The 23,438-nt window shown below is 49.7% G+C and overlaps 1 long non-coding RNA gene across 1 annotated transcript; it reads right to left on the minus strand.

Moving 5' to 3' along the window:
- Positions 1-12,327: 12,327 nt before the first annotated feature.
- On the minus strand, positions 12,328-23,032 carry LOC123579070. Its single transcript, XR_006702610.1, has 6 exons — positions 22,464-23,032; positions 21,334-21,440; positions 18,488-18,587; positions 15,282-16,128; positions 13,601-13,785; positions 12,328-12,524 (listed from the first exon to the last, which is right to left on the minus strand). It is a non-coding gene; the product is annotated as an uncharacterized LOC123579070 (long non-coding RNA).
- Positions 23,033-23,438: the final 406 nt, after the last annotated feature.

Here is a 23,438-nt window from a genome sequence, read left to right on the forward strand (position 1 = left end):
GCCTCACCTGCCCGTGGGCCCCTATGAAGGGCGTCGTTCAACAGAAGGGCTGTGGTTTCGCACATGTGCTTGGCCACTTGAGGGATTGCGACCTGTCCCTCAGGCACTGGAAGAAACCAAGCTGTTGACCCAAGAGAAGGAAGTTCTGGCTCGTCCCCTCCTCCCTGCCCCTTGGAAACTAGGAGAAGGCGCTGGTCAGCCGGCCCGGCTGACAGTCTACACTGTGTCTCCTTCTGTCAGGACAAATTGAAATTACAGGAAACTTCTCCCACAGCCTCTAGTAGGTTTACCATAAGTACTTTGCCTTAGGATATTGTATTACAAACTCTGGGCAAAGCAAAGCAAAGCAAAGCAAAGCAAAGGACTTCCACGTAGTTTGAAAGGAAAGAAAGAGGAATGTTTTTGTTTGTGTGTGTTTGTTTCCTGACAAATGCCAACTCTGTGAAATCACGGCTTCCCGTTGACTGAAGGTTGTTCCTAATAGCGTTCTGTGATCTATTTCTCAGCCCCCCAAAATTACCAATTAAAAAAGGGAAAATGTCACAGAGACCCACTACATTTCTAAGGAGTTATTTGGAGTTGTTGAATCCGTATTATAGGGCTTTCAAACTCAGTATTGAATAAATATCAAATTCCCCGGGAGACAGAAATGGCTCCAAAGAGATTTTCCCCAGGGTCTTAAGATCTGTAAATCGAGATAATTCTACGCATTGCTGCCCGAGTATGGAAATTACCAACAAAAGAAATTAAGAGCAGGAACCCCGTGATTAGACTAATGCATTGATCAAGTTGTTCTTCTCTGTTTCACTGCCAACACGGCACATAAATAACATGTGGGCAATTACCGTGAGTAAATTATATGTGTTTTATAACCTTCCGTGAACATTTTTTCCTTTAAGAAAAAAAAAAAAAAAACAGCAAAACAAAGCCAAACAAAAATATTCCTCAGGGGAATTGAGTATCAGACAAAGAGTTAAATATGTTTTTGAATTTTTCTACGGGTGGGAGAATAGAGCAGGGTGAGGTGGGGCGCTCTCTGTAAGTGGTTGGGCCGGAGGTGAATTCTTGCGTGGAAAGCAGGTGCATCTCACACTCATTTCTTCTGCACAAATCTTCAGCGTCACGGTTTGCTCTTTTCCTCCTGTCTCTTTCTGCATCTTCCTCTCCCTTTGCTTCCTCTGTGCCTCTGTCTAACCTCCTTTCTCCCTCTGATGAGGGAGAGTTGGGAGGAGCAGAGAAGAGAGAAAGACCTTTCCAAGCCCAGTCAAGAGTCAATGGAGGGGCACCCAACTGGATTAGTCGGTAGAGCGTGGGACTCTTGATATGTGAGAATGTGGGTTTGAGCCCCACGTTGGGGGTAGAGTTTACTTAAATAAATAGTCAATGGGTTGTGGGTTTGAGCCCCATGTTGGGTAGAGTTTACTTAAAAAAAAAAAGCCAATGGATTGTGAGTATGACCCCTACGTTGAGGGTAGAGTTTACTAAAAAACAAACGAACAAACAAACAAACTAAAACAAAATCGTCAATGGACCAATCAGGTGGGGAGCTGCCTCTTCAGACGCTGGTAATGCAGGAGAGAATTTCTTGCCAATGCACTGGCCACACAGATGACCCAGTGCCCAGGGCTCACACACGGAGCAGCCTTTCCCTTCCGTTGACCAGCCCCCTCCCCACCCCCCAGGTGAGGGTCCCAAGGAAGCCATTCTGCGGGACACTAACTCCGCGTTGGGGCTTGTGGGGAGCCGGCAATCTGGATGCCCATCTCTCTGGGGACTGCTGGTCCGAGCTGCCACCTGCTCTCCCCTCCTCCATCACAGCTTCCTGTGTGGGCACCCACTTTCTCTGTGTGGCCTTGTCGTTCAGCCAAGCTCACAGCCGAGCAGGGGGGTGAGGGTGGGGAGGAGAAAGAACAACATACTATGCCATGCAAGATGAAGTGGAAGCTGGGCCCAGTGCCCAGTGGGGCTTCTGGCCCTACCTCCTGGCATCCGGGGAGGCTTTTGGAGTAGGTAACATCCAAGCCGTGTTTTGAAGGTTAAATAGGAGTATTCTTGTTCTGTATCCAAATGAACAAACTACAGCTGAAAATACCCCATGTGACTTTTCGGCCCAGGGGACCTTGCTTCCCCGCCCTGTGTGTCTGGTCTGGCGACAGCCTTGCCTCCCACCCCCCTCACTGGCTCAGATCCTTGCGGTTCTAGGCAATGCTGACGGGTCACGGACCCAACAGACCTCAAGCCCGGGGAGGACCAGAGCTTCCCCAACAAAACCAAGGCGGGCTCAGCGCCGGAGTAAACTAAGGTCTCTCTCCACGAGGAATCTTCCCACCTATTTGTCTCGCAGTTTTAAACTCGCAAAGCATTTGACCAGTTTGGGCAAAATGCAGCTACTTGTTAAACCTTCAGAGGCCACGCCCTCTCAAGGGAATGGGTTCCAGAACCAGGTGTATCTGTGTTCGTGCTCTGGCTCCTCTCCTCCCTCTGTATATGCTTGTGCAAGCTGGTCACACCTCCATGCTCCTGTTTTCTCAGCCACAAAAAGGGGTGATAAGAGCAGACAGAAGCTCCCTGTAACATCAAGTTCGATCGCATCAGGAAAGCATCTAGCCGAGTTCTGGCGTGTAGTCGATGCCCCATCGTTTTGGTGTGAGACCGGAATCATGGAGAAATTAACAGGTGGTGGCCACGTCTTCATGTAGACCCAGGTGGACCGTGTCCTGGGACACAGAGGAAGCTGCCAGTGAGGAGCAGAGCACCCATCACGCCACACTCTTTCCTCTCGGAGCATCTGGTCAGGTCCTCAGCGTAAGGAGAAGACATTCCTTCTCGCGATTCGGTTACAGAGGAAGGATGCTCTTAAATGCTTCATCTTTCAGTGTCTCTGGATGCATCCACGCCCCTCGCTGGTCACGTGCCTCCCTCACGCGTGGCCTCCCCTCCTCAGAAGGACCCTTCTTGCCTTCCCGGGGTAGGGTCCTGAGCTGAGCCTTCCCATTTCTCTCTGTGCATTCTGGCTGACTGCACCAAAACATAAAAATCTTGATTTAAGTATTTTTGTATTCAAGGATCATACGCAAGCGTTCATTTGAAGGTTCAGTGGCATTTTGAAATGAGAACATCATATATAAAGATGTCAGCGACGGAGCCTCCCACAGTGAGGTTGAAAGAGAGAGAGGAACAAAATGAAGAGAAGAGTTCCCGGGATCCAAGAAATTTTAACATCTCATTATTTAGATTACCCTACATATAATTTTCCAATATTTGGTATTAGAGACTTTTGAAGGTATTGGTTAAAATTACTTCATGCCTGACATCAATTTAGTCTTATTCATTATCTAGCTAAAATAAAACCTTAAAAATAGCTGATTAGAGTCAGTAAGCAATTTTCTGATAAATGCAAAATCCCCACCATTTCCAAAGGAGCGCTCACAGCGGACAGAAATAGAAGGGCCAGGGGGGTAATGGTCCTTCAGCGTTTCAGCACCCTAGCATGGAGGGTGTGGATTCGGGAATGTTCCTATTGCCTGCAGGATTCGATTGTGTTTGGAACGTGCCCAGATTTCCCCACAGTCTCCTGCCTCCATGATGGGCCAAATGCTGTGGACTCCACTCCCCCTAATGACAGCAATTGTAGTGCGATCGTCTCTTGTACTCATTGCCTTGATTTTGCCCCCAGCCCTTTGTGAGCCAGCGAACCATAGGATCGATATGTCCCTGTCATCTCAGAGTGAACACAAACAGATGCATCGCCGTGTCTGATCTGGGTCCTCACTCAGGGGCTTCCTCCCCAGCCACAGAAGGTGCCTGCCGTTGCCAGCCATCTTGTCGGAGTTCACGGCTCCTTAGCCTGGCTGGGGCCCCAACTCAACGCCACTGGCCTGCACCTCCAAATCAGTTACCCCAAATCACAAAATCTGCCTCAACACCACTGGCCTGAACCTCCAAATCACAAATCTGCCTCGTGCCTGCCCGCCCGCACCCCCCCCCCCCCACCCTGCCCAGGAGCTACAGATGCTCACTTAGGGAGTGATGTTGTCCAAGTAGGAGGGACGGCCGCCCCAGGCAGACTCAGTGACTCGAGTCAGATTTGTTCTCACCATGCGAACCTCCACAGAGATCAGCTTCTAGGTATATATGTACTACCGTAACTTGGAGAATTTGAGGAGACCTTCCCTTCCACACAAGTAATTTCTGCTCCCGGGGTCTTTAAAACAATTTTTTTTTAATGTTTATTTGTTTACTAGAAAGACAGAGAGCACAAGCGGGGGAGGAACAGAGAGAGAGAGAGGGAGACACAGAATCGGAAACAGGCTCAAATTCACGAACCGCTAGATCATGACCCGAGCCAAAGTCGAACACTTAGCCAACGGACTGAGCCACCCAGCTCCACCCCCGCCCCTCCCCCCACCCCCGGGTCTTTAAAGTATCTGGATTTTTTTCCAGAGTTACTCCTTAGGCTCAGTGGGTTTTCTGGAAAAGTCCCTTATGCCACGTCCGGAGGTGTCCCCCAACCTCGTCATTCCTGTCCATGTCCTACAGGTCTGGCGCTCTCTTGGGACCTGATGCTGTTACTCTGCTGTCTGATTTGTTTCCCTAGGTCAGACAGGAGTGTATCCCTACCCCCACTGAGTTCTGACCAGAAGTGTGGTGCTCAGGGGATCTACTCAAAGACCAAAATTCCCCAGCACAGCTATGTCTGCAGTTAACATACCGAAAAATTCTTGTCCTGGTTGGCCAAAAACCAGCATCCCGTGCCTTGAAGGACCTCTGCCTCCTGGCCATCCCAGGCCTGCTTCAGACCCCAGGACCTTCCACAGCCCAAAGGCTCTAAGACCCATGTTTGGCAGGCCCCAGGAAGCTGCTCTGGTTTTGCTGGTACAATAAAGGTTGTTGAATGTTTGGGTAATGTCCCTCTTCCCTCCTTGGAAATAGAACAAGTGTTCTCTTCCATTCTCCATGTCTGTCCCCAGAGATACAAAGCACTCTGTCTATCTCACAGGGAGTGAGGTTTCTGAATGGCCTGTGTTGTGTTCTGAAGCGGGCATACTAGATGGATCCATGTATCCTTGAACTTAACCTTGGGGAGCAGGCAACCCTCACCTGCAAGATGATCGGCAGGCATCAGGCTGTCATTGCCATGCTCCTCCAGGACAGGGCTGAAGGTTACATGGCTCCGTGCACTGTCACTCGTGCAGGGACAAGGACAGTGGGGTGACCTTATTCCTCCACTTCGGCCATCGCTGCAGACCCATCCACGTGGCTCTCCTCACCCTTCTCCTAGGGTCCTGGTTGGGTCCAGAATATGCTCATCTTCACTCTTCCAAAATGTGTGCCAGTGACAAAAACTATGGCCTTGGAATCTCAGAACCTTCTTCTTTCAAACAATATGCTATGCTATTTTGAAACTCAATAGCTTAGCATCTACCCCACATTCCTCTCTCTGGACTTCGCTTCTGTGACAACCCCTTTCACAGGTCAGCGAAGGTGGGAAGCTCCAGCTTTGGGAGCTGAGAGTTAAGGCCAGGGCAGCAGGGGAGTATGCATGTGACCTTGTGAAGGGGTGCCGGCCACAGCACCTCAGTTCACCTTCTCTGGCATCTTGTTCCCTTTCTTCCTTGGGGAGTTGGTGACTCCCATTCCCATGTGTTGAGGGTTTGGAGGTGGCCGAAAGGTGGTCCCCCAGCACTAGCCTTGCCATTATCTTGAGCAACTTCACCTTTCAGTTCCTTTCCCCCCCAAAAAGCAACCCTCTCCCTAGCCAACCTTTGGCCTTGTCCTTGAAACTGCCCCATATTGGCATGTCAAAATGCCCACACAGGGCACCTGGGTGGCTCAGTCGGTTAGGCGCCTGACTTCGGCTCCGGTCACGATCTCGCAGTTCGTGAGTTCGAGCCCCGCGTCAGGCTCTGTGCTGGCAGCTCAGAGCCTGGAGCCTGCTTTCGATTCTGTGTCTCCCTCTCTCTCTCTGCCCTTCCACCGCTCATGCTCTGTCTCTCTCTCTCAAAAATAAAAACATTTAAAAGTTAAAAAAAAAATTAAAAACAGAACAAAAAAACCCCCAAAATGCCCAAAGTGGGTGCCGTGACCACGACCACCTCTCCCTCTGGCTTTTGTGCAGTGGACCCAGTGCTGGTATTCCTGGCCTCATGTGTTCTACAGATCCTTCAACCCTCATACTCCTCCTATTAGTTTCCACGTTTCCTCCCTTCTTCCCAATCCAGGGCCCATTCTTTCACTCCCTCACCCCTTTGTCCCCCAGCCCTCCTGCCCAACAGGACAAGCCCAGAACCAGCCCCGGTCTACTCATTCTGTTCCCATCCTGGTAACTGGTTCACTGGGCCCTCTCCCTGCCCACCCCCACCCCCTGCCATCCTTTTCCTAGCTCGTTTCCACCTTCTCTACTCTCTTCAAAGTCTTGACCATGCCATCCATTTCTTTATTCTCACGAGACGATCAACCAAGAGCCCCTTCGATTTCCTGAACCCCATTCTCAAGAGTTAACTCTGTTTATCTTTTCTTCCCTACTACCCGCCCACCTCAAACACCTCTACCTGGGCCTGGAATTTTACTCCTTCCTTTCTCATCAGGGGCCTTCTGCATTCTTCACCCCTCTGTCCTCTACTTCCTCACCTCTGCCCTTCACTTACTTCTCCGTGTCAGCCTTCGAGCAAGTTCAAATCCTTTCTCTACCATGGAAAGTAACGGCAAATGCTGTCCTCGAGTCCCCGCCCCCTCTAGCTACTTCTCTTGCCTTTAATTCTCTGCCATCCCTACTCCAATTCCTTTTTATATTTCTTTCACAGTGTGATCGGACGTTTCTTAGGCAGGTGTTTTTTTGTTTTTTTTTTTTTTTTTTTTTTTTTTTGTGCAAATGGCAGTGCATTAATTATCTTACTCTCTTTCTTACGGTTTTCACCGAGCCTGGTGTGTTTATGCCCACGCGGGTTGCCAAGTGATGATGCAGTCGGCAGCTTCTAATGCCGCATGGTACCCGAGGTGGGAATCGACCAGATGACACGGCCCTTCACTCTCCTGGAGAACGACGCCCAGGTTGCTTCCAGCTCACCATCACCACAGACAAGGTTGCAAGGAGCACCTTAGCTCAGGTCCTTCTGGGGACCTGTGTGAGACTTTCTCAGAGATGTGTACTGAGCAACAGAACTGCCCAGTCAGACAGGACGTGGACTGTCATTTTGACTCACCTCTGCCGGGCTGTTTTCCAGAATGCTTGCATCAGTCTATACTCCAACTAGCTCCGCATGAGAGTTCCTGTTCCCCCACATCCTGCCAGAGGTTAACATCACCGGCTGTCTCACTCGTGCCGATCCGAGTGAGCATCTTCTCACGTTTGAGCATCTTCACACGTTTTCTTTTAACATTTTGGATTTCTTCTTTTGTAAATTGCATGGTTCACCTCCTTTGTCTCTTTTGTAGTTGTTCCATTCTTCTGCCTCTGCTAACATCCTTGGTATTTACCTACATATACCCACTTGTTGGTCAAAGAAGTTGCGAGTATCTTTTCCCAGTCTGTCGTTTGTGTCTCCATTGTGTCCACCGTTTCTTTAATTATGACAAATTGATCTTTCGTTACTGTCACCTCTCTAGTTGACCCTAGAACGCACCTTTGCGGACTCTCTTGTAAGATGCAGATAATGAGGGTACTTACATCACATGGTGGTTTTGAAGGTTCAACAAGATGGCGTGTCAAATTCATATCGTGAAGTTCAATGAGCACAGTGTTTGCCGTAGTCATAGTATTTGGTAGTATTGGTAATTGTTGGTTTCTTCGTGGGATTTTACGGGTTCCTCAATGACGACTGAAGCTATGGCGTGAGGCAGGAGCTAATCAGATGCCACATCAATCAGTCACATTCACTCTCTCTACCCGGAACCACCTGTGGTCCTGTTCAACCAGCAGCCTTGGGTGGTGGTGACCTCACCTTATCCATACAATCTTATAGCACACACGTTTCCTGAGGCTCTATCACAAAAGCGTGTGATCCCCAAACACGGTTCATATTTACCGTAGGCTGTTCAGTCTGGAACTTATCACCCTGCCCGGTGTTTTGCAAAGTTCCAAACCCATCCGGATCGACTTGGGTGTGTGGCTGCCTCTTCGTCTGTCACCGTGGATCAGATGATCAGGTGGGACTCCCTCTCTGGGAGGACTGATTTCCAAAGGCCGCCTGGGTGAGACTTCCCCGAACAACATTACCGTGAGTCAGATTCACACACGTTTCATTTATCCCCCTCACATAGACTTGAAAATTAAAGGCAGGAATGTTTGTTGGAATGCATCATGGCCGTGATAGGAGACAGAGGCCACTGTGCAATATTCAAGTAATTTTAACAGATCTGATCTCATCCGAGAGAGCTCGAGGTCCCCCGTAGGAGAGGTCTGGTGGAGACAACTCTTGCGACCTGGGGAAACAGCGATCCATCTGCCCAGGCCTGCACCTGCTCAAGGTGTGTTCCAATTGGCATTTTCTTCTTCTTCCAAACAGTGAGAATCCTTACTGAGACCTTCCTATTCTTCTCAGAGAACAAAGATGGCACCATTCCATTTAGCCATTAAGGTGGAAAGAAGTTGCCCTGTGCACCTGCTTCATGCAACAGATATGGGGACACTGAGGCCAGAAAGGGCAGTGAAGCCCCTCAAGGGAGCACAACCAGTCAGTAGGAAAGTCAACTGTAGGACACAGGACTGTCTCCTCAAAGCGGTCCTGTCCACTCCCAAAGAGACCTGTCTCTCCGAGGAGGCTTCCAGAACAAAGGCCCACCTTCTCAACAGTGCGTTGTCCAAGGTGAGCTTCTGAGACTTAGCCACATGAAATGCGGAGCCAGGATAAGGCCCGCTGGGACACAAGTTTGGAGAAGCTCGCCTCGGACGGCCCCTCTCAGCCCGCGAACCACTGCCATCTGGAGCTGTCGTTCACTAAGTGCCTTCTGTGAGGGAGACGCGGCCCGAAGCCATTTTCCCCACGTCACCTCACCTTGTGAGATAGCCTGTAAGTGGCAGGTCTGAAATTCCCAACAATTCTCCTGAAAAATAAAGCGGGATCTGTTCCTAACACCGCAAACGAGGGTGAAATTGAGACAGATTAAAGACTCGCACGTCAGACTGCAACCCAGAACCGGTGCGGGCGATCGACTGCTTAGTAACAAATTACCTCAGAACCTAGTGCCTTCAAGCTGTGTGCACTGTTATCTCTGTGGGCGGGAAACCTGGGTGTCCCTTAGCCGGGGCTTCTACTCCAGGGTCTGTCGCAGACCGCAACCGAGGTCACGACCCGAGCCATGGCCACCTCCAGTCTACCAGGCTGCCCATTGGCCTCCAAGCTCCTGTGAATGTCCGGCCCTCCACAGACTGTGGGCCGGAGGGCCTAGGTTCTTCACCACCTGCTGGCCGGCAGGCCACTATCAGCTCCTTGCTAACGTGACCTCCAACACGCCAGCTTCTGTCACCCATAGAGCCTGCTGGCAGATGGAAAGCCACAATGCGTGGCCATCTAATCACGGAGGGGCCTCGCGTCATCTTTGCCGCACCCCCTTCGTTCGAAGTGAGTCGCCAGCTTCGGCCCGCGCTCAAGGCGAGGAGGGTTCACAGACGTGTGGATGCCAGGAGGCAGGGATCACGGGGGGCCGTCTTAGAAGCTTTCCTACCACGGAACTATAGAAAGAAAAAAAAAATGAGAATTTCTGAGGACGCCGTGGACAGCGAGTAGGCAATGATGGAATGGGCAGAGATAGTTGTGATGCCCAAAACTGACAAGAAACTCCTCTAAATCGGCAAGAAGGAGACAGCAATCCCAGAAGGAGAAAAAAAAAAAAAAATGCACAAAGGCTATAAATAGTCCATTTACGGAAGAGATTCAAAAGGCTAATTAATAAGCACACGAAGAGATGCTCACATTTATTAGTAATTAGAAAATGCCATTAAAACAAGATAGCACTTCACACCTTCTAGAATGGCAAAAGAGACAGCTGGATAGTGCCACGTGTTGGCAGGCATGCGGGGCTTTCATCACTGCTGGTGGGAGCGCAGACCCGAGCGGCCGCCCCCAGGAGCATCTGTGCCACTTGGTAGAATGGATCGCACGTAGGTGCCGTGGCCCAACGGTTCTGCTGCTGAACGTAGGCACCGAAGGAACCCTTGCTCTCATCCTTAAGGATGCCCCTTGTAGCGTTACAAGCCGGCTGTCACATGGGTGCCCTCCCCCCGGGAGCACGGACGGGCATGATGGAGCAGCGTGTGTGGAACCCAAAGCATCACAATGTGTGTTCCTAGGGCAGCGTGAGTACCTGTGACAATCAGGGTGCCTGGGCGAAACAGGAAGGACGCGCGACGAGATACACGACGCGGCATCATTTGCGCAAGTTAAAAATGCAGGCAATGGGGCGCCTGGGTGGCGCAGTCGGTTAAGCGTCCGACTTCAGCCAGGTCACGATCTCGCGGTCCGGGAGTTCGAGCCCCGCGTCGGGCTCTGGGCTGATGGCTCAGAGCCTGGAGCCTGTTTCCGATTCTGTGTCTCCCTCTCTCTCTGCCCCTCCCCTGTTCATGCTCTGTCTCTCTCTGTCCCAAAAATAAATAAACGTTGAAAAAAAAAAATGCAGGCAAACAAAGCGAAAATGCACATGAAACAATATCCACACATTTCCTATCGGCGTAGGAGTGACATGAGGGGACAAAGGGGTAAGTGTGCAACCCAAGAAAGGAGCCAGGTGCAGACCAGAGACACCCCAGTTCTAAGAGCTGGGGAGGAGGAGGGTTTAGCCCTCTGTCTCTGTGGGGAAAACTCAAACAAAGCCAAACGGCAAGTCTTGCCTAACCCTTGAGTCCACTTTGGCGAGAGTGGTAATCTACCACGGGAAAGCACCCCTTGAATTTGACCTTGCTGGGTGCCGCACCAGCTTATTTGATCCCAGTGCTCTTTTCCCACCTAAGACCTACTAATAACGGTTAGAACCTGTGCTTGTTGGCATGTATGTTGGAAAACACAGTTTGCGATAAATCAACCTGCTGACTTAACATTCGCTTCAGTGCCCCAGGAGCTCGTTGTGTGTTTACGCTTGTGCGTGAGTGTGTGGATACAAACAAATGTGATGGTTTCTCCCGGGAATTAATGATTCTGTGCCTCGGCGCGTTTCTCAGAACGGCTTTAAGGGTTAATTTGGCTGGATATGACCTCTGACACGGCTCGTGACTGTCTTCTTTTTTTTTATTTATTTTTTAAATTTTTTTTTTCAACGTTTATTTATTTTTGGGACAGAGAGAGACAGAGCATGAACGGGGGAGGGGCAGAGAGAGAGGGAGACACAGAATCGGAAACAGGCTCCAGGCTCTGGGCCATCAGAGCGGGGCTCGAACTCACGGACCACGAGATCGTGACCTGGCTGAAGTCGGACGCTTAACCGACTGCGCCACCCAGGCGCCCCTCGTGACTGTCTTCTTAAGGCACTGGGTTGTTTCTCTTCTTTTCATCTTGTCCCATGTTTTTGAATGGCGTCTCCCAGTGATCAAGACTGGGCGCTAAATAATTAAACTTTGGGTTAAGCTCGCAGACACAAGGCGTGAGGTCTGATGCGTGGGAACACACACACACACACACACACACGCGCGCGCGCGCGCACTCAATGCCATCCAGCTTCCCAAAGAGGGTCTAGCTTCCAATATTATCAGCACCTGGCAGGATGAGACTATTTTATGTAAATGGATTCATTATTATTAATTTCTGCCGGCGCTGAACGATTTATGAACTGCTTTTCGAATGTAGAAAAGTGGTTCATGAATCAGAAGGAAAAATGTTCCCCAAAACTGGCATCGATAAATAACGACTTTTATTCATGGATCCCGCCCATGGTGTCTTTTATCTTCAGGAAGGATGGGTTGGAAATTACAAAATCATTGCGGGGGGTGGGGGTCGGGGACAAACAAGGAAGTGAGGGTCACGGAATGGGAGAGGTGGTTCCTGAGGCAGTTCAGGGGGCGGCAAGGTGTGCTGGCCGACGTTACCCTCCTGGGCCTTCTTCTCCTGCAGGACCTACTTCCTCTCTTTCCCTCTTTCTCACGTGTGTGTAACTGTGCCGAACTAACATAGTTTTGCACTTCTCCAATTGCAAAGGAGATTCAGCAGGTATCCAGTCTCTTAAAAAAAAAAGTCTTCGGGGGCACCTGGGTGGCTCAGTCAGTTAAGCATCTGACTCTTGATAGCAGCTAAGGTCATGATCTTGAGGTTGGTGAGTTCGAGCCCCGCATTGGGCTCTGTGCTCACGGTGTGGAGCTTGCTTGGGATTCTCCCTCTCTCCTTCTCTCTCTCTGCCCCTCTGCTCTCTCTCTCTCTTTCTCTCTCTCTCTCTCTCGAAATAAGAAAAATAAACTTAAAAAAAAATCTTCATTTGCCAAACACACTTAATTCATTGTCCCAGGATAGACAGCCGGGGAAAGCCACGGGCAAAGTGATGTGGCCGTCACAGGTGCAAGTTCCAGGCCTGTCTCTGGAGAGACGGGCAGAGGCTCTTTGGAGCTGCAGGATAAGGACAGGAATTAAGGACTGTAGGATAAACACTGCTTGAGTGCACATTTCTAGGATCCAGAGTCAGTGGCTACAGGGCTCTTTGGTACCGGTCTTACAATATTATTTTCAGGTTCTGCCAATCAGAAAAGACCTTAAATGCTGCTGGACTGCTGCCTTACATATTTCATAGTTCACGAGGCAGATGGGCAAGGCTTTCCCAGCTTTGGCAGGCAGAGGGAATTCGAGACTGTTCCTAAAGCCCCGAGACCTTGCCAAACGGCTACCTCTCTCACCTGGAGAGACAGATCTGAGCGAACAGTCCCCTCCACGGGCCTCCAGATGGGAACACAGCTACCAAGTCCTCCCAGGGATTTGGAAGTTCATAGGCTGTCTGCACCGGTCTCCAGAGAAGCGATAAATCAAGCTACAAATAATCTAGAGCAGCCTGAAGCTACTGGGGAGTTACCACGGTAGGATTAATGCAAACGCATACCTACTTGGGGGAAGTGGGAGCCAGAGACGGAAAAGCCATGGTTGCAATAGCGGCCCCCCACTCTACCTGCCAGCTCACTCAATCAGCCTTTGCCCAGAAATAAGCAAAAAATTGAACCATGAATCTGCTGTCCCTGCTGGGCCTCATTCCCACACGTCTGTCCTTGGGTGGCCATCTCATGGTGTGTGATTCTAGGGCTTTAAAACATTCCTTTTTAATACAACTACTTAATCTAGCGTTCCACTGCAGAAACAGTGCTCTCCTTCCACACCAGAAGATAAATTGGAAAGCCAGTTGTGGTGGGATCCTGAAAGTTCCTGTGGCCATTCCCAAAGGCGCCCTGCCATCCCTACATAAGAGGTGGCCTCACGGCCATAGTTGGTTGGCTTTCCGTATTAATGAACTCTTTCCTACCTCTGAACCCTGCCGCGAATACACAGAAAGCACTTTAAAAATAAATAAATAAATAAATAAATTTTGTTCCTTTTTGTGGTTCACTGAGTTTATCTGTGCACCATTTCTGGGCAGCAAGTGAAGACCACTTTTCTTTAAGGGAAGAAAAACAAAGGTACAAAGACGATGGGGATCCTACCAAGACATGCCAGAAAGCTGGAGTCACATCGAGATGAAAACTTGTCATTTCTGAGTCTTCTTCTCAGAGATGTGTCCATTCAGGTATTGGATACCTTCTAGGTTCTGCCCCCATGCCGGCCCGTGTGGATATAGCCATCGACAAGACCAAAAGAGCCCCTGCGTGTCCCCAGGGAGTTTATGTTCCTGTGGCAGGAGATGACAGTAATAGGAAGCCATAATAAAATAAAACTGGATAATGAAACGGTGTATATCTGTTTCTATAAAACCGAATGGTCAAGAGAAGGTTTCCAATAAAAGGAAGGAAGGACGCCCGGGTGGCTCGGTCAGTTCAGCATCCAACCTCGGCTCAGGTCATGATCTCACGGTTCGTGAGTTCCAGCCCCACGTCGGGCTCTGTGCTGACAGCTCAGAGTCTGGAGCCTGCTTTGGAATCCGTGACTCCCTCTCTCTGCCCCTTCCCACTCGTGCTCTGTCTCTGTCTCTCAAAAAAATAAACAAATGTTAAAAACATGTTTTTTAAAAATAAAGAAAGAGACAGCAATGTGGAGAACTGAGAGACAAGTCCAAATAGATGGGCAATGGTGCACATGAACATGACAAAGTCAAGGGACAAACAGGGCCAGCCCTGGACATGGCGAGGGGAAGGGTGGAAAATGACGAGTTCAGAAAAGCCAGCTGAGTCAAATCATGCCAAACCGATGTTAAGGTGCTCGAATTTTATTCTTAATGCCATGGGATGATTTGTTGGATGAGTAACCAGGAAGATTAATTTCAATTACTTTATTACCATGGAACTTCGCTGAAGAAATCACACTTAAAAAATATAAATAAATAAAATAAGAAACCAAAACAGAAAGAAACATATTTTCTCAACCTATTGGCAAAACCAGTCCTCAAGGAGAAAGAGTGGATTGGCTGTCGTTAGGAAGTGAGTAAATCACCTATTGCCTTCAAATATCTCCTCTGGTCTGGTTGCTCCAACATAAGCAAACCTCTTTGCTACTCAGGACACCAAAAGGTTGTCCAACTCTGAAGAGGTAGGGGTTGAAAGAAAAGGCATTCGGGAATTAAATATGTGCTTCAATCAGTTGAACTTTTATACAGATTGACTGCAGTGAAAAATTAGAGCTTTGTGTAATCCAATAGAGTAAAATCAAATGCCCCAAATAAATAAATAGTTGTCTTTTTTTATTAGCTTTCCATCACCCCTGGATCCATTTGTAAGTTGCATTGTGTCACCTCTGTTTTCATTTGCAATGTTGCCTCTGAAAACTGTTTTGTTTATTTGAGCTCAGCAATCAGGCTTAAATGTACCAATATATATTGTTCTAAAGTGTATATTTTTTCTGTCTACCAAAGACATAGTGACTACTCCTTTTATGGGAAACCAGTTATTAATCCAATAAGTCTGCATGAATCAATATCTTTGTGAAATGACACCGTGTTCAAGTTATTTTATGTTATGTTGATGGTTAGCTAATTTTGGAATGGAGACATTTCTTCTAGAAACAGACATAGTATAATTTAGTGGTGAAAACGTCAATCACCATAGGTTGTATGTCTTTGTCCGGGCAGAAGAGGGCAGATTTATTGAAGGAAATGCAGCTATATATTCGTTGCCGCGCTGTGACCCACAACATCCATTTTGCTTATAATTTTGTTTGGCAAACTGACATCACCTGCAATCACTAGCGGGAAGATGATGCCAAAAGTCATCGCTCTTGGGTTCTGACTCCGTAGTCTCGCTGCAGGCTGATAGGGTTACCAGTATCAGCATGGCATCAGCATGACACAACACAATGGCATTTTTCTCTGGTGACAGGCATCTACATGGATGCCTACAAGGCATTTTCTACAAGGAAAATCTGCATGATGCTAAGAAAGTTTGTACAATTTCGTCTGGGGAAAACCCAATTCAGTAGAACTACTTTTCCTAATATCCAACGGCCCACTGAGAAGGGTCTGATCCTTGAATTCTCCATTGACTCTGAAGTATCCTCTTTCCCAGTTCCTTTCCCTCTGCCCCTTCCATCCTGCGGGTGTTTTAGCCAAGCCAAAGGAATGGGGAGAGGAAGAGGAAGAATCCAATGGCCCCAGGAGGTGAGAGACAAAGAGCCACAAACGTGGAGATGCAGACATGGTAAAAACTGCTGACGAGCTTGGACAGAGAAAACTCGGAAGCACACAGGAAGTAACAGCCCTTTGGGTACTGAGGTGGCCAAAGGAGTTTAACTGAGTCATAGGTAACATGGTAACTTAGGGACATAGTTTCATCCCTGAGTGAAACGAAGTGCTCACGTGTCACGGTAAAGGCATTTCTCTTCCAAGCCAGTCGTCAACATCAACATCACCAGTGGGATAAGAAAGGCATGTGTGCTAACTTGTTCCATCAATGGCTGCAGTGAGTCATATTACCCAGTGTCCAGGCTCTCCCATATTGACTCTGGGCTTGGCCACGTTGCTTGCTTTGGCTCACGGCTCATCGGCAAACAGGAAGCAAACACTGGGTGGCACCTTGGAGCTGCCCTGTTGGAGCATGGTCACTTGTGAAATGACACGAATAGATAACATTTAAACACTGCTTTTTGGGGGCTCCCGGGTGGCTCACTCGGTTAAGCATTCGACTCTTGATTTCGGCTCGGATCATGATCTCACAGTTTGTGGGTTCACGCCCGACATCAGGCTCTGTGCTGACAGTGTGGAGCTTGCTCGGGATTCTCTCTCCCTCTCCCTCTGCCCCTCCCCCCACCCAAAATAAATAAATAAACTAAAAAAAACCCTCTATCAACACTACTTTTTAAAGAGGTTAACACCTTTTAGATGTATTATCTCACATGTCCTCACCCAGCCCTCTGACTCAATTGCTATGAGAACTAATGACTATTTCACAGATGAGGAAACCGAGGTAAAAGGGCATGGAGAAGGGAGTGCCTTGACCAAGTGACGGGCTGGACGTTAACATGGTTGGATGAGGTTTGAGTCCAGCTGACGCTCTGGCTGAGAGAGAGGTGAGCCCTGTGTCTCCCTCCTAAGTTGCATTCCCCGCCCCCCAGACAGTTGCCCCACGCCCACCACCCAAAAAAGTGTGAAAAGTTAATGGCTCTTAGGCAAGGAATCCCGGAGGAGTTTGATCAGTTTCTGGCCTCTGATTATTTCCCCCGAGGGTCCCCTCTTCTTGCATGGGGCCTTATTCATACTGCTCCAAACAAACACATCGGGACATTGGTGCCAGGAAAACATTAAGGATGGTTGGGTGTATGTGCCCACAAAAGACACAGAGTTGAAAATCTGAGAGCTCTTGCCTGAGAGCCCTGAGGGGTCTGAAGATTTTGTAGGGGGAGGGGGAGCCTTTCACCTTCTGCCTAATGGAACATACTGAAATGAGGTGTGGGCACGTCTCCGCCTCCTCCAGAGCAGACATCTGCTCCTAGAAGTGTGGTCCATACGGACACCGAGGGTTTAGACCCGTCAATTACACCCCACACGGGACTGTTTGCCCCAGCTTTTTCGGGTCAAAGCCCCATCTCCTCCTACCCCCACTTTGTAAAGGCGCTCATAAGCTTCCAGGACTCCGGAAATTGGGAAGGGCAATATGGAAACGTGAGACACCAAGAAGGAAGCCCCTTCTCAAGACCCCCAGGATACAGGATGGGGCCAGGGCACTTCTGAGCCATCCAGCCAACCTGCACGTGGTGCTTTCTCCTGCTACCAAATTACATGAATTCTAATCGATTGACAGGGTCCATCTCCCAAAGAGATGCTGAAAGCAAATGTCACCTATGGGAGGCAATGTGTCCATTGCTGACATTTAGTGATTGCGGGATAGGGAGTTACAGATGGAGAGTGAACTCACAGAGAGATCCTGGGTGGGTGGGCTTGGGCCAGCCTCCTCTCTTCTGTCCTATTTCTTTTTTTTTTCTTAACACTAAAAAAATTTTTTTTAATGTTTATTTATTTTTGAGAGAGAGAGAGAGAGAGATACGGAGAGAGAGAGAGAGAGAGAGAGAGAGAGAGAGAGAGAGAGACTGTAAGCGGAAGAGGGGCAGAGAGAGAGAGGGAAACACAGAATCCAAAGCAGGACACAGGCTCTGAGTTGTCAGCACAGAGCCTGATGCAGAACTTGTACTCACAAACCGGGAGATCATAACCTGAGCCAAAGTCAGATGCTTAACCGATTGAGCCACCCAGGTGGCCCAAGATTTTTATATTATTATTATTTGAGAGAGAGAGAGAGAGCACACAGGCACACAAGCAGGGGAGAGGGGCAGAGGGAGAGAGAGAGAGAATCCCGAGCAGACTCCACACTCAGTGTGGAGCCCGATGCAGGGCTCCATCCCACGACCCTGGGATCATGACCAGAACTGAAATCAAGAGTTGGATGTTCAAAGGACTGAGCCACGCAGGCGCTCCCCTTCTGTCCTATTTCTTGGTTGCGGAACAGGACACCTTAATCCCAACTTACCCAGACTCCACAGTCCAAACCCCGGACCCAGGGCAAAGTCAGAAATGAAATCTTACGAGCTTTCTCTCAATCTGAGTGTCTCTCAGACTCCAGACCTGGTCTACAGGTGCCATTCATTCCCTGGAGAGAGAGGCCTCCCCCAGGGCAGACAGCGCGGAAGCTGCCCCCAACCAGCTGGGACGGACGCCTGCCCTCCTTTCATCCCTACTGGTGTTTAAAGACATCATCTGCCCAAAGGCACCTCTTATCTTGAGCCCAGTCCCCTGGCCCCCAGCACTTAGGTTCCAATTCCAGCAAAAAGGGTTTCCGTGGTTCCTCAAAGACTCAGAAAGCCCTGAGGTCGGAAACTGGTATTGTTCCAGAGGTCTTGTGCAGGCTCCTTTTTCCCAGGAAAGGGCCCATCTGAAGGCAGATTGGAGAGACAGGAACCATTCTCAGTCCTGCCAGGGTTCCCTTCCCTCCTTTCGCATCTCGGGGTTCCTTTAATGAAATGTTCTCCGTCCCAGGCAGGAAAACCATTTCCCTGCAAAATATGAAATCCATTGCTGAGCACTGCAATGAGAATTAACCTTGATTACCGCAGTAATTTACTAATCAAAACTGGAGACCTGCTAATCAAGCTGGAATTGCCAGCTGCTTGATTTTTATAGTAACATAACCAAAATTGAACATTTGGTAAACAAGGGGTGTGGGTCTGATGGGGAGACTGGAAGAAGGGGAGGGAGGGGCAGGGTCTACCAGGCCGGAGGGCGGTTGGCGTTGGTGCCATTGACCCGTCAGCAGGTAGAGCGGAAACAGACTAAACCCCTGGAAATGCAGAAGTTTCTCCTGAATGGGACAGCCCATTGAAACGCATGTAAGGGGTGAGCTGGGGAACAGGCAGCGTTTTCCCAGTCTGGCTTGTCCCAACCTGAGTTGGGTTCTTCTAGAAGCCAGCCCTTAGACAAGGATACTAGTGTTCACGTTTATTTGGCTGGTAACCCCAGAAGACATCAATGGGAAAGCAAGAAAGGGAGAGAGGAAAGGAAAGGCAGGTAATGCCGGAGGCATCGGGAGTAGGTTACTGCTGTGGGCAACCAGACGCAGGTCTGCTGAGACTCACTGGGACACTGTGCAGAAGAGACCACAGATTGGTCTCCCGACCCCCCAGGGTGGCGGGAGCTATTATCAGGCAAGGGATGCCCCCAGGGGCGTTACCTTCCTGGCGTTCTGGGCTGCCTCACTGGCAGGCAGGCTTCTGTGGCCCAAGGAGCTTGCACTAGGAACCAGCCACTTGTGAGTGTCCGTCAGGGCGCAGGTATGATACGGGTGGGGCACCCACCACGTCGGCTACACCGCACGACTCTTCCTTGAACTCCTCTCCCATAGAGGGCACCATACTGCTTCACACTTTTGTACCTGTTGCTCACTCGGACTGGCATGGGGTCAGCCAAGGAGCCTCCCCCTCTGCCCGCACCCCCCGCAAGCTAAATGACCGGTTATATGCCTAGAGCGCCTTTCCTCTCTGCCCCGGAGAACGCCGACCACTCTGTGCTCTTGGATTTCTATTTCTATCCTCTCCTGCTAGGCTAGAAGCTGCTGGAAGACTAGATCATGTCCTTCTTTGCATCCCTCAAGTCTAGAAGAATCCGCGGCACGTGATGTGTTCTCAGTAAATCTCTGCCGATCAGATGACTTGACCAATGAGCCTGGAGAAGGGGCTACAGAGGAACACATCTGCACAGGGGTGGCCTCTATAGTCACAAAACCCTTCCTTGTGCATGACTCTGCTGCACCCTCAGAGGTCCCATGAGACGGTAAGGCAGACATGATTATAACGCACAGAAGGAAATAGAAACCTTGGTTCAATCTAGGCTCAGCTACTTGGGACATCCGCTCGACCACCTCGGGATGATAAGTAGCTGAGCCGGGAACTGAATTCACTGAGACGTGTTGATTCTGAGCCACTCAAGCTGCCTGGACTACAGAGTGTCCTCCCCTGCATGACTCTGGCCTGGGGGTTCTTTCTCCAAAGACCACTCTCATATCTGACCTCTCCCTGACGCCCACAGGATGAACAGCACAGCAGTTAAAGGTGTGCATGCCAGCGTTTGTCTTGACCCGCTCTGTATCCTATGTTCAGTAAGTATTTAATAATTCACAAGGACAGTCAAGGGCACTCTGTATTAGTGTCTCCCTGCAAGCAGCGCTCCTGACTGCTGTGCAGAGATCGGCCGGAAGGGGGCGCTGCTGGTGGAGAGAAAGCCTGTTCAAGGGCTTGGCACAACACAGAGGAGGGTGGTGTGAATTAAGGGAAGGGGCGATGGGCACAAGAAAGGTCATGGAAGGACACAGAAACTACCAGCATCCACCTCTGCACCCCCAGCCCCAGATCTCACAGGACTGCCTCAAGAATGTGCCAGCTGTCCCAAGACCTCTCATCTTGGCCTTGAGAAAGGACATGGAGGTTTTTCCCCAGTGAAGATAAAACAGATCATGCATGAGAGTCCCAGGAGCTGGTTGCAGGGCTGAGCCTGGAGGAGAGACCAGGGAGAGAACTAGCCAGCAGTGGGGAGGCCTGGAGGGCCTACGACACCCAGAGATGACAGGCCGCCATTTTTAATGTAGCAGCGAACAAGAAAGTTCTGAGCAGTCCACACAACAGAAATAGCACCGGAGGCATTTGTGGGAAGGCTCTCTGCCTAGAAAGTTCTCAGAGTCTGGAAAGACCCAGAGGATGGGGAAGAAATCCCTCTGAGCAATTTATTGGCCACTGACTTGTGGTGCCAAGGAGGTATTGATATGGAGAGACTCACCATCCAGCACCATGGACAAGGAGACCAGGGGTTCCCGGACAACTTTCTTCCCCTGTTCACGTCTGCTCTAAAGCACCAGAGATGGTAGGAACCTGCCCAGAAGGTGTCAAAGGGTTGAGTGATGGGGGTCCTGTAGTTCTGCCCCCTGCTCACCCCACATCTCTGTCTCTGTGAACTTGAGCTCAAGCAGCATCCAGCAGGAAAGCTACTGGCGGCCCTTCCTGAGAATCAACTCCAAGAAGGGCTCCCTAGGGAATGTGGTCAGCGAACACCAAAAGAAAGGGATCCCAAGGCTGCTGCGGGTACAGGGACATGTGTCTAGCTGACCTCTACCCTGTCAGCCCCCTATGCTGTGTACGGCCTAGGAGCCAAGGCTGGTCGCTCCTGCTGTTGTTCTCTACGTAAACATGGCTCGGATGCTTCTTTGCTTCTCGGAGGTGAACTGGACATCTGACTTACCTCACTATTACTTACCCCTTTCCCTGGCGATGGGCAGTTTGGTTCATTCCACCATGAACATCCTTCCATGGGACTCCTTGAGCAGTGTTGTTCTAGTGGATACTTATCCAGAGATAGACGTTCTGGAAGGACAGAAGATCTGCACCTTTTCTGTCATACTAGGTCTCACCAATCTGTTCCCTTAAGGGTCTGTGAGATGTGTAGCCCCACTCAGGCTGCCCCCGTCCTCCCCCCCCCCCCGCCCTTCCCCCCCAGCGCTTTACATCACCAGGTTCCAAAGTTCTGCCAATTTGGCACAGGTGATGCTGCTTTATTTTACACGTCACGTGCAGCTGGTGAAAATCGAGCAACTTTGCGTTTTCGGCCATTGGCTCTCGTCTAAGAGGTTCTATGCTTTGCCCATCTTTGCACTGAGATGTCGGTCTTTTTGCTGTATTTTGGATGCTAGCGCTCTTAGTGATTTTAGAGGCTGCAAGTCGTGGAGGGCTTTTTCTCCTCAAAATTCTCCTCCTCCTCCTTTCTCCTCATTTCCAGCACCCAGGTACTGCCTGGGAAATATCTCTACGTCTGGCACACTCTGGGGACTTTTCCCCCATCTCACCTCCCGAAAGCAGAAAGCGCCAAGTCTGACACTTGCTGCTTAAGAAGCTAAGTAACCCTTACAATCCGCTTCTTTGGAGCTTTGTGATTAATAAAAGCCATGAGTTCCGAGGACTCCAAAGGACAGGGCTGTCTTGGGTTGCACATGCTCGGACCTCTCCTCTGGTGTGTGCAGTGGACAGGATTAATTAATTAGTGAACCCCCTCAACCTGAGCCTGGATTCGTTCGGCCTCAGAATCTTTCCTAATAGTCATGGCCACCGCGACGCCATTGAGGTTGGCATGGAAGAAAATCTATATACTGTCATTGCCCCGGTGTAATCAAGTACATGTTAATCATCCCAGTTAGCAAGGGAGTCAAAGCCTCCCCACCTGACAATGATTATCTTATCAGAGTTTTCATTAAGAAGAAAATCCCAGCTAATTTCTTTGACCTCACCGTTTGGGAATATGATACTCACAAGCCAACACGGAGCGAGTGGTTACTATGTGCCAGACACGGTGTGAAATGTATTTTCTCATTGGGCCTGATGGCAGCTACTTACGTGGAATAGTGTCATGTCACAGGATAAAGGCAAAAATGGTCCCTCCGCTGTTCTCAACTTGACCCTTCTTCTTGTAGACCTGGGCTGCCAGGCACCAAGTCTTCTTTCCGCCTGAACCCCGGCGAGGTAGTTATCTTCTGAGATGTTCAAGAGCTTACTGGAACGCGGTGCGTTTTCTTGTTTCCCTGATCTGGAGTGTAGGTCTCAGCCGGCAGGAAAAATGATAGAATGAGGTCTCAGTGGGTAGTCATGCCCACCTGGGGCAGGTGCCAAGGGTGCCCCGGCCAGATCTGCCTGTAGCAGGTGCTATGAGCTATCTCTGGCTGCCTTGACTATACACATCCCCTAAGAATTATCCTCAGAGCTTGGGAGTCACGTCGCCTGGAGATACCTGGGGAATAACCCCCTTCCTCCTTGAGATGGCCTCAACCAATGGCGGACTGAAACAGGAATTTGAAAGCCCACACCCCTTGCCTCAAGGTGGGGCAGCTCTTGGAGTCATTGACGCTCCAGACCTCCTTCCCCATGGGGCTGAGGGTAGACTCCATCTGAACGCGTTTCATTGCCTGGCTTCCTCCCCTCCCCTCCCCCACTTCCTTGTCCTCCCCTCCCCGAAGATTCCATACCAGAGCACTCCTTCCATAAATCCTTGGCCTGAATTCTCTAGGTACACTTTGTTCCAGCATCAAAATTTCTGAGTGTCTTTAGTTTAAAAACCACTGGGCTTTATTCAGTTATAAACTACCCAGAAAACCACCCAGTTCTCTCCTTTTCCTGTGCATGTGCAAACATGCTAACATGCTAAAAGAGTTCTTTTGTTCCTGCATTCTCAAATACCCTGTTAAAATCGGAGGCAGACGTTGCCAGACCAATTGTTGATATGGAAAACCCAAGTCACAGATAAGATAACTTGCTCCCAAAATCTCCACCTGGCAAACGTCACAGGTCACCTGGTATTTGGGTTGAACGTCCTCT

Source organism: Leopardus geoffroyi, chromosome E2 (genome assembly GCF_018350155.1).
Source record: "Leopardus geoffroyi isolate Oge1 chromosome E2, O.geoffroyi_Oge1_pat1.0, whole genome shotgun sequence".
NCBI lineage: Eukaryota > Metazoa > Chordata > Mammalia > Carnivora > Felidae > Leopardus > Leopardus geoffroyi.